Below are 11,526 nucleotides of genomic sequence, written 5' to 3'. Positions count from 1 at the left end.
ACAATGATTGATAAGACAGTTTGGACTTTGCCGGATGAAAGCTGGCAAAGTCCCAAATGGCACCCTATCCCCTAGTGCACTGACATTGACCAGGGCCCATAGTGGATAGGGTGCCATTTGGGACGCAGGCCTTTAGCCTCAACACTACTAGAGATGCTACTGTGGAATAACAGCTTGTACTGCTGGGAATCTTTAATTATGAGGTTCCACAATTCCACAGTTCCACTATTTGCTTTACTACTTTACTCACCAATCTGTAACAGTATGATATTACACTGTTGTTACACTGGCATAAAGCTACTGTAATATAACGTGCCACAGAATAGAGAGAGTACAGCCATGACCAGAAGTGACTTTTCATAGCAGGTTAGGAGAGCATTTTAGCTACAGTGAGAGAAAAAAGTATTTGATCACCTGCTGATTTTGTACGTTTGCCCACTGACAAAGAAATGATCAGTCTATAGTTTTAATGGTAGGTTTTTTTGAACAGTGAGACACAGAATAACAACAAAAAAATCCAGAAAAACGCATGTCAAAAATGTTATAAATTGATTTCCATTTTAATGAGGGAAATAAGTATTTGACCCCCTCTCAATCAGAAAGATTTCTGGCTCCCAGGTGTCTTTTATACAGGTAACAAGCTGAGATTAGGAGCGCACTCTTATTAAAGGGAGTGCTCCTAATGTCAGTTTGTTACCTGTATAAAAGACACCTGTCCACAGAAGCAATCAATCAATCAGATTACAAACTCTCCACCATGGCCAAGACCAAAGAGCTCTCCAAGGATGTCAGGGACAAGATTGTAGACTTACACAAGGCTGGAATGGGCTACAAGACGATCGCCAAGCAGCTTGGTGAGAAGGTGACAACAGTTGGTGCGATTATTCACAAATGGAAGAAACACAAAAGAACTGTCAATCTCCCTTGGCCTGGGGCTCCATGCAAGATCTCACCTCGTGGAGTTGCAATGATCATGAGAATGGTTAGGAATCAGCCCAGAACTACACGGGAGGATCTTGTCAATGAGCTCAAGGCAGCTGGGACCATAGTCACCAAGAAAACAATTGGTAACACAGTACGCCGTGAAGGACTGAAATCCTGCAGCTCACGCAAGGTCCCCTTGCTCAAGAAAGCACATATACATGCCCGTCTGAAGTTTGCCAATGAACATCTGAATGATTCAGAGGACAACTGGGTGAAAGTGTTGTGGTCAGATGAGACCAAAATTTAGCTTTTTGGCATCAACTCAACTCGCCGTGTTTGGAGGAGGAGGAATGCTGCCTATGACCCCCACCGTCAAACATGGGGGTGGAGTTATGCTTTGGGGGTGTTTTTCTGCTAAGGGGATAGGACAACTTCACTGCATCAAAGGGATGATGGACGTGGCCATGTACCGTCAAATCTTGGGTGAGAACCTCCTTCCCTCAGCCAGGGCATTGAAAATGGGTCGTGGGTGGGTATTCCAGCTTGACAATGACCCAAAACACACGGCCAAGGCAACAAAGGAGTGGCTCAAGAAGAAGCATATTAAGGTCCTCGAGTGGCCTAGCCAGTCTCTAGACCTTAATCCCATAGAAAATCTGTGGAGGAAGCTGAAGGTTCGAGTTGCCTAACGTCAGCCTCGAAACCTTAATGACTTGGAGAAGATCTGCAAAGAGGAGTGGGACAAAATCCCTCCTGAGATGTGTGCAAACCTGGTGGCCAACTACAAGAAACGTCTGACCTCTGTGATTGCCAACAAGGGTTTTGCCACCAAGTACTAAGTCATGTTTTGCAGAGGGGTCAAATACTTATTTCCCTCATTAAAATGCAAATCATTTTATAACATTTTTTACGTGTTTTTCTGGATTTTTTAAATGTTATTCTGTCTCTCAATGTTCAAATAAACCTACCATTAAAATTATAGACTGATCATTTCTTTGTCAGTGGGCAAACGTACAAAATCAGCAGGGGATCAAATACTTTTTTCCCTCACTGTAACCCTAACCCTTTTCCTAACCTTAACCTAAGTCTCCTAACCTGCCACGTTAATTATCCTAACCTGCTACAAAAAAGTAACTTCCGGTCTAAGCTGTACTCCCTTTAGTCAGAACCACAGAAAAAGTGAGATTTTCTCCACCAAGCATGGTGACTTCAAGCCGTGGATAGTAAGACTAGATAAGTCTTATGCATACTGAAGAGTCTTTTATCACAAAATATATTCAGTAAAAGTCCTGTCATTCATGTTTCCCTAGTATTCAATTCAAGAAACATTTATTTCCTGAGAGGGAACTTCATGAGCGGTGACGGGGTGATACATACAAGACACTTAACAACATAGCAAAATAGAACATAGAAACATTAACAGTATAACAGATTAGATTAGAAGCAATCTATGCAATCACAGGCTATATATACACATATAAAAAAAAAAATGTATTAAAACGAGAAGCTGCTCTCTTAGAATTGTATGACAGATCTACAGTATATCTGCGTCCGGAGGGTAGGGGACTGTACTGGTCATGGAGTATGTGCATAATGTTCAAGGCTATTTGTTCCCCCTTCTTCCTTGTTTTTTTTTTTTTTTATAGATGTCACTAAGGGGTTTCTGGCTTTCTCCAATGACCTTCCCACTGTTTTTTATTACAATGGGCTCTGTGACGACCCTCCCACTCTGTCTGCCGAATTCTTTCTCTTTGCTCTTATTTTCCTTAATAGGATGTCGGTGGGTGGAGCCGAGAGGGTCGTCAGTGAAATGGGACACACCTGGGCTCGGGTGTGTCCCAAGATAAATGCACCTCTTCCCCATTTGTTGAGGAGACTCTCTTCATGCAGGCACAGATTTTAGTTGTGCCATTTTTGTGGCTGTTTTTGGTTGTTTACGTTGGCACCTTTCAACACCCCCTCATTATCACATTTATGCACGCAACCACTCACTTACACTAGTGATTACTGACTACACACACACACCATTGTTAATTATATTTCGTTTACTTTAGTTGAATAAATATATTTTGTTATTCTCTATCTCCATGTTGTCTCCTTGTTTGTTACGTGCTTTGAGCCGGTTCGTGACAAGTGGGGGCTCGTCCAGGATCATAAGGTTGGTTCCTAGACATTTTGGCGTATAGCACTTTGTTGCATTATGAAGGACTAATACCATTGTCATTTGTCTTACTAGTATGTGTGTTGTGTTTGGGAGAAAACGTGGCATTAATGTTCAACTCTGTAGGTGCTTTGTTTGCATCTTTTGTTACAGGTTGTTTGAGTTGTAATGTTTGGTGCCCAGTACTGATTTCGTTTGTTTGTTTGGTAAACTTGCCACTGCGGTGGATAGTTTGTTGTGTGCTGTGTTGGAGAGTACATTGGTTAGTTTCCAGGCCCCTGCCCAGGCTGGAGACTCTTGCTCTACTGCTGTTGGGACATCGGTCCGAGGAGGTGAGTACAATCGGCGGTGTACCTCAGTAGGAGATTTGGGTAGGGTAGTGAAACTTGCTACCTGGAGCTATAGCCTTTTTCCCCTGTTAGGCTTAGCGACGTGTTTCATTTTGGTAAATGTTGGGCATGGTAATTTTGTTTTATTTTTGTGTGGTGTCTGTGGACTGAGCAGTTGTCTCAGGGGCACATCTGTGGCTTGGGGGAATCTGACAGTGTGTAATTACCCACTGCAAATCTGCATGAAGACTAGGGTTGAGTTACTGTAGGTTTTGGGGAAGCTCCATATATCTCATCTCTCCTCTCCAGTGTGATTGTCATTTCTCTGGTTGTGGTCTGGTGTGCTCAGCAGAGGGGAAGAGTGAGATATATCTCATTTTTCTTGTGACAATGGTGTCTTATGTAGACGAGTTCATTCGCTTTCCATCAGAGAAACTGTTAGAATTATGTACTAAAGAACAGCTGTTGAAGGTTGCTGAACACTACAAGGTTGAAATTAGTGATAAACGTCTAACATTCTATTAGGTTACTATTGAAGGTCAATCTGATGGAGAGTGGTATTCTTGAAGTTACCACTGGGGCAGCCTCTGCTGAGGACTCGCCTCTCCCCGTAACGTTACAATGACCGCTCCATCGGTTAGTCCTAGTAGTCTTATTTTTGAACAGCAGGAAGAACTGCTTCTGTTAGAGCGTGATCGCGAGAAGCTAGAGCATGACCGTGTAAAGTATGAAAAGGAATTGGCGTTTAAACAGGATTTGGAGCGTACTAAAATCAAGCTGCAACAAGAGCGGTTAGAGTTGTGAGCCGTGGCGAACTGGTCACTGCACCGACTAACGAGAATACCACAAAGAAGTCTGTCACTGCTTTCCCTGTTATCCCCTTATCTGTATGCTGCTCCGATCTAATCAATGCGCAACGGACTGACCCCACATTAGAAGAGTTGCGTGACCAAATTGTCCCTCTGGAACAATTGTGCCTCTGGAATAGCCCATGGCTATTTTCTCCAAGAGGACGTCCTGATGAGAAAGTGGGTGTCTCATGGTAGTTGTTTTCTGGGGGAGGTGATTAGTCAGGTTGTTGTACCAGTTAAGCTTCGTGAGTTGGTGTTGACAACTTCCCACAACGATGTTGCTGGACATATGGGTGTGAGGAAAACCTACAATCGCATATTAAGACATTTCTTTTGGCCTAGGTTGATAAGGGATGTTTCTGAGTTCATCAAAACTTGTCACACCTGTCAATTAACTGGTAAACCTAACCAAGCTATTGAGGTACCAGCGTTTCCTATTCCTGTACTCAGCCAACCTTTTGAGTATCTGATTATTGACTGTGTTGGTCCTCTGCCTCGTCCTAAAAAGGGTAGTAATTATCTGTTTACTGTGATGTGTCAGACCACTAGGTTTCCTGCTGCCTATCTTCTCTGGTCTATCATGACTAAGTCTGTTAAAAGCTTTGACTCAGTTTCTCACTGTTTGGAATCCCTAAGGTCACTCAGAGTGATCAAGGATGTAATTTCACCTCTAATCTGTTTGGTCAGGTTCTCCAACAGCTCCATATTCAACACAATTCGTCTAGCGCCTATCACGCACAAAGTCAAGGAGCACTGGAACGTTTCCATCAAACACTAAGTCTTATGGAGAGCTTATTGTACTGAGATGGATTTGGAGTAGGGGTTGCCTTGGTTACTGTTTGCCGCTAGGGAGGTTTCACAGGAGAGCATGGGTTTCAGTCCAAATGACCTTGTGTTTGGATATGGGGTGCGTGGACTTCTATCTGTTCTCCAGGATGACTGGAAGTCTCCCGAGCCCCCTCAGTCCCTGTTATCGTATGTGTGTGATTTCCGGCGACGCCTGAACGCTGCTGGTGAAATGGCTAAAGAGAAGCTATCATCTTCACAGGAGAGGATGAAGGGCATATTTGATCGGCGAACTGAGCCTCGTCACTGTTGTACAGGTGACCAGGTTCTTGCTCTGCTGCTAATCGTTGGTTCTCCTTTTCAAGCCAAGTTTCAAGGTCCATATACGGTTGTGTGCCAGTACACTGAGCAAAACTATCTAGTTGCCACTCCAGAACGGAGAAAAGCACACCAACTGTGCCATGTAAATTTGTTAAAACCCTATTATGCACGTTCCTTTGAGAGTGAACAGTGGACGGTAAACCTCTCCTTTTGGCTGATACTGTTATTTCCCTGGGTTCTTGTCATGCTAGGTTCGTGCATGAGGAAGATGTTCCTGGTCCCGACGATTGCATTTAAATTTTTTTATTTCACCTTTATTTAACCAGGTAGGCTAGTTGAGAACAAGTTCTCATTTGCAACTGCGACCTGGCCAAGATAAAGCATAGCAATTCGACACATACAACAACACAGAGTTACACATGGAATAAACAAAACATACAGTAGAACAAAAGAAAACAAAAAGTCTATATACAGTGAGTGTAAATGAGGTAAGTTAAGGCAATAAATAGGCCATGGTGGCGAAATAATTACAATATAGCAATTAAACACTGGAATGGTAGATGTGCAGAAGATGAATGTGCAAGTAGATACTGCAGGGTAGATTGAAAAATTCAGACACTGGATATTTTAGACAGCCTTCTTGCTCATCTACCTGTTGATGGGTGGAAAGAGGTGGTTGGTCTGATTCTGTGATTTACAGGTTTGTTTTCTGATACACCTACATGTACAAACTTAATAGAACATGATATTGACATTGGAGATGCTGACCCCATTTGTCAGCGGTTCTATAGAGTTTCTCCAGAGAAACTGTGTTGTCTGGATGCTGAGGTCGGGTACATGCTGAAGAGTAAGATAGCAGAGCCTTCTTTCTCCAGTTGGGCTTCTCCCTGTATCTTGGTCAGTAAACCGGATGGGACAAACAGATTTTGTACAGACTACCGTAAGGAAAACAGTGTCACTAAGCCAGATTAATTTCCTCTTCCTCGGATGGAGGACTGCGTAGATCAAGTGGGCGCAGCTAAGTTTGTGAGCAAATTTGACCTGTTTAAGGGCTATTGGCAGGTGCCACTGACGAGTAGGGCACTTGAAATCTTTGCCTTTATTACACCCTCTGATCTGTACTTGTATTCGGTGATGAGTTTCGGCCTGCGTAATTCACCTGCCATTTTCAGAGACTCATGAACAGGGTTGTCTCCGGTCTGGCTGGGTGCACTGTTTATCTGGACGATAAAGTGATATATGCAGATACTTGGGAGGAACATCTGTCCTGTATTCAAGCCTTGTTCGACCGCCTTGTTCCGCCTTGCTGCAGGTTGCCTCACACTCAATCTGGCTAAATGTGAGTTTGCTTAGGCGATTGTTACATACCTTGGAAAGGTGGTTGGGCAGGGTGAAGTGCGTCCTGTTTGGGCAATAGTGGTAGCTATTGATGCTTTTCCACCACCAACTAGTAAAAAGGAACTGATGCGTTTCTTGGGAATGATTGGTTATTACCGTAGTTTTTGTAGGAACTTCTCTACTGTGGTCGCTCCCTTGACAGATTTGCTGAAAGCTAAGGCTGTTTATGTATGGTCTTCTCATTGTCAACAGGCTTTTGAAGATGCAAAGAGGTTGCTTACCTCAACTCCGGTGCTGGCTGCTCTTTGCATGGATTTGTCATTTAGGTGCAGTTTTGTTGCAAGCAGATGTGTCTGGGGTTGAGAGGCCTGTTAGCTTCTTTACCAAAAAGTTTAACCATTATCAATTGAGCTACTCGGTCATTGAAAAAGAAGCGCTAGCACTCATATGGATGCTACAACACTTCGAAGTGTATGTCGGGTCAGGAGTAGTACCTATTGTGGTCTACACCGACCATAACCCTCTCACCTTTTTGAGATCCACGATGTGTCCTAATCAGAGGATAATGAGATTGGGTTTATTTTTACAAGCATTCCATCTTGATGTGTGGCACATCCGGGGGACTGATAATGTCATTGCTAACACACTCCCTCGTGCGCCCTGTTCCTGAATGTCCACGTGACTGACCACTTATTTTGTGTCTGGTATTGTCCTGTTCTGCCGCTCCTGTCTGTTCCCTTCTGGTCTCGTTTTCTTTCCTCTTAAAGTTTGCTTCCTGTCCGCAAAGGTTGCTGAGGTCTGGGGAGGACGAGGATGGCTGGGGCAAGTGGATGTAAAGGCTGGATCAATTTGTTCTGTGACTGGTATGGTGTTCCGGGGTCTTTGTTGGTCCCCGGTTTTATGTGGGGGGGTGTGACGACCCTCCCACTCTGTCTGACGAATTCTTTCTCTTTGCTCTTGTTTTCCTTAATAGGATGTCGGTGGGCGGAGCCGGGAGGGTCGTCAGTGAAATGGGACACACCTGGGCGTGGGTGTGTCCCAGGATAAATGCACGTCTTCCCCATTATTGAGGAGATTCTCTCCATGCAGACACAGATTTTGGCATTTTTGTGGCTGTTTTTGGTTGTTTGCGTTTGCACCTTTCAACACCCCTCATTATCACATTTATGCACGCAACCACTCATTTACACTACTGATTACTGACTACACACACCATTGTTAAATATATTTAGTTTACTTTAGTTACATAAATATATTTAGTTATTCCTTATCTCCATGTTGTCTCATTTGTTACGCGCTTTGAGCCGGTTTGTGACAGCTCTAACTAGTGTTCCATAGAGCACCAAACCACCGCACAATATTAAAAGCTAGGATGGATTCTATAAAGCATTTATAAAATGCTTGGAGAATGGATGGGTGTACATTAAACTGCCTACATTTCTGTAAAAAGAACAGCCATTGTTGACGTTTAGAGTGAATCTGTTCAGTGTTCCTTTTGAAGGAGAGCTTGTTGTGAATGATGGTTCCAAGGTATTTATAGTCCTCCACTCACTCAATGATCTGGCTGTTAATCTCCCCTTCAAACAGCATAGCTTCAAGTGCATCCTCATCCCTAGATAACCATCAAGCCAAATGGTGCAGTTTCTGTCCTCATTCGAATATCATAAAGGAATAAAAGAAAGGTGTTGGCATGAAATTGCAATATAAAACAGGGGACCTTTACACTTTATGGCATTATTTGGAGTTAATTGTGACTTCAAATGTACTTGACAAATCAGTGTTGTGGATTTAGAGTGTGGTCTTTTGAAGTCACTGGATGATAAGGGTGATATCACTATCAGATCTATTCGCTTATTTTAGTTACCATAGATACAGCGATTCAGTTGGCACAACATGTTTAGAAAACAACCAATGTTTGAAACTGTTAACCCTTTTGGAAGTGGTTCCATATTGAACTTGCAGGCTCAATTTTCTTTTCACATCACAGTTTTAACATAGCCTATATCTGAGACTGTGCTAGAAGGGTCCTGTGGTCAGAATTTCAAAGGAGCAATTGAAGTCTTTCAGTGAATTACATTACTGAGTACAGGTCCTTGTATGGGTTGCTGTTTTCAATGGCCCAGGGTTCCCTTAGCTCTCTTGATCTCTCTCGCTCTCTTTTTTCTCTCTCTCTCTCTCTCTCTCTCTCTCTCTCTCTCTCTCTCTCTCTCTAAATCCAGTTCAATTCAAATGGGCTTTATGGCATGGGAAACATATTTTTACACGGAACAAAAATATAAATGCAACATGTACAGTGTTTGGTCCCATGTTTCATGAGCTGAAATCATGTACAGTGTTGGTCCCATGTTTCATGAGCTGAAATAAAAGATCCCAGAAATGTTCCATATGCACAAAAGCTTATTTCTCTGCAATAAAAGGCCACTCTAAAATGTACAGCTCTGTCACACAACTCAATGCCACAGATGTCTCAAGTTTTTAGGGAGTGTGCAGTTGGCATGCTGATTACAGGAATGTCCACCAGAGCTGCCAGAGAATTTTATGTTCATTACTCTACCATAAGCCCCCTCCAACGTAATTTAAAAAAATGTGGCAGTACGTCCAACCAGCCTTACAACCGCAGACCATGTTTATGACATCATGTGGGCAAGCGGTGTGCTGATGTCAACGTTGTGAACAGAGTGCCCCCAGTTGTGGCAGTGGGGTTATCGTGTGGGCAGGCATAAGCTACAGACAATGAACACAATTGTGTTTTAACGATGGAAATTTGAATGCACAGAGATACCGAGACGAGATCCTGAGGCCCATTGTTGTGCCATTCATCCGCCGCCATCACCTCATGTTTCAGCATGATAATGCACAGGCCCATGTCGCAAGGATCCTTACACAATTCCTGGAAGCTGAACATTTTCTTCTATGCCCTGCATACACACCAGACATGTCAACCATTGAGCATGTTTGGGATGCTCTGGATCGACGTGTACGACAGCGTGTTCCTGTTCCCGCCAATATCCACAAACTTCGCACAGCCATTGAAGAGGAGTGGGTCAACATTCCACAGGCCACAATCAACAGCCTGATCAACTCAATGTGAAGGAGGTGTCGTGCTGCATGAGGCAAATGGTGGTCACACCAGATACTGACTGGTTTTCTGATCCACGCCCCCCAATTTTTTTAAAGTATCTTTGACTAACAGATGCATATCTGTATTGCCAGTCATGTTAAATCCATAGATTAGGGCCTAATGAATTCATTTAAATTGACGGATTTCCCTATATTAACTGTAACTCAGTAAAATCATAGAAATTGTTGCACGTTGCGTTTATATTTTTCTTCAGTATATATTGCCTAAACAACAACACCAAAAACCAACAAAGCAAATTAAACAAAACAAAGACAAAAACAATCAGACATAACAGCAAACAATAGACACACAAAACGTTTCAAGAGAATAATAATGTTCAAAATATTATATTGTTAGCGATTAAAAAATATAGTATAACATTTAAAATGTTACATATTCTTTTTTTGCCTTTATTTAACCAGGTAGGCTAGTTGAGAACAAGTTCTCATTTACAACTGTGACCTGGCCAAGATAAAGCAAAGCAGTGCGACACAAACAACAACACAGAGTTATACATGGAATAAACAAATGTACAGTCAATAATACAATAGAAAAAAAATCTGTGAGGTAAGATTAGGGAGGTAAGGCAATAAATAGGCCGTAGTGGCTATTAGTAAGCTATTGTGACAATGTGCAACTAGTAGAATGAATGATTGACTGAAGGGAAATAAATAGGCAGATAAATATAGGTTATATTTATTTACATTGGTGTTTTTGACTCACTGGCTGACCTTTTCTGGTGGCAGCAAGTCAAAATCTTGCTTCTGTGATTGCACACTGAGGTATTTCCCCTAACAGATATGGGATTTTGAATTTGTGTTCAAATTCTTTGTGGATTTGTGTAATTTGAGGGAAATATACGTCTCTTATATGGTCCTACATTTGGCAGGAAGTTAGAAAGTGCAGCTTGGTTTCCACCTCATTTTGTGGACAGTGGGTACATATCCTGTCTTCATGCTCCCGAGTGGGGCAGCAGTCTAAGGCACTGCATCTCAGTGCTAGAGGCGTCACTACAGACAACCTGGTTCGAATCTGGGCTGCATCACAACCGGCCGTGATTGGAAGTCCCATAGGGCGGCGCACAATTGGTCCTGCATTGTCCGGGTTTGACCGGTGTAGACCATCATTGTAAATAAGAATTTGTTCTTAACTGACTTGCCTAATTAAATAATGGTTCAATTTAAAAATAAATAAATAAAATTAACTCTTTCTCTCAGCACACACATTCAACAACCAATTAAAAAGTAATGCTGTTATGTAGTCAGTGTCTCTACTGCCGCCTTTGGTGCTCATGCATAGGGGATGGTCACTGGCACCAGGGTGGAACATCATAGCACATCAAAGGAGAATGTAAATGTGACATGCTGACCATTCATTTATTTACAATTGGAGACTATTGACATGGAAAATATAACCAAACAGCATGGTAGGGGTTTCATGGGGGAAAGAGTTATATGCTAATAATACTGTATATACTATTGAGTTTTACAATCCACTATTTTGTTGCTGAGAATTATCCTGCACTGCAGGGAATGCAGATGAGCTTTGCGATTTACATACATTCACTGAAAACCCACACTAACATGGTTATATTAACAGTATTGCACGTTTCAAGTAGCCTACTTTTGGCCAGCTAATAGCCTAACCCCTTATCAAGCAACATTACAATGAAATCTTGTTTCTGCATGATTATTT

Source organism: Salmo salar, chromosome ssa25 (genome assembly GCF_905237065.1).
Source record: "Salmo salar chromosome ssa25, Ssal_v3.1, whole genome shotgun sequence".
Lineage (NCBI taxonomy): Eukaryota > Metazoa > Chordata > Actinopteri > Salmoniformes > Salmonidae > Salmo > Salmo salar.
The sequence above is the reverse complement of the archived record's forward strand: the minus strand, read 5'-3'. Positions refer to the sequence as shown.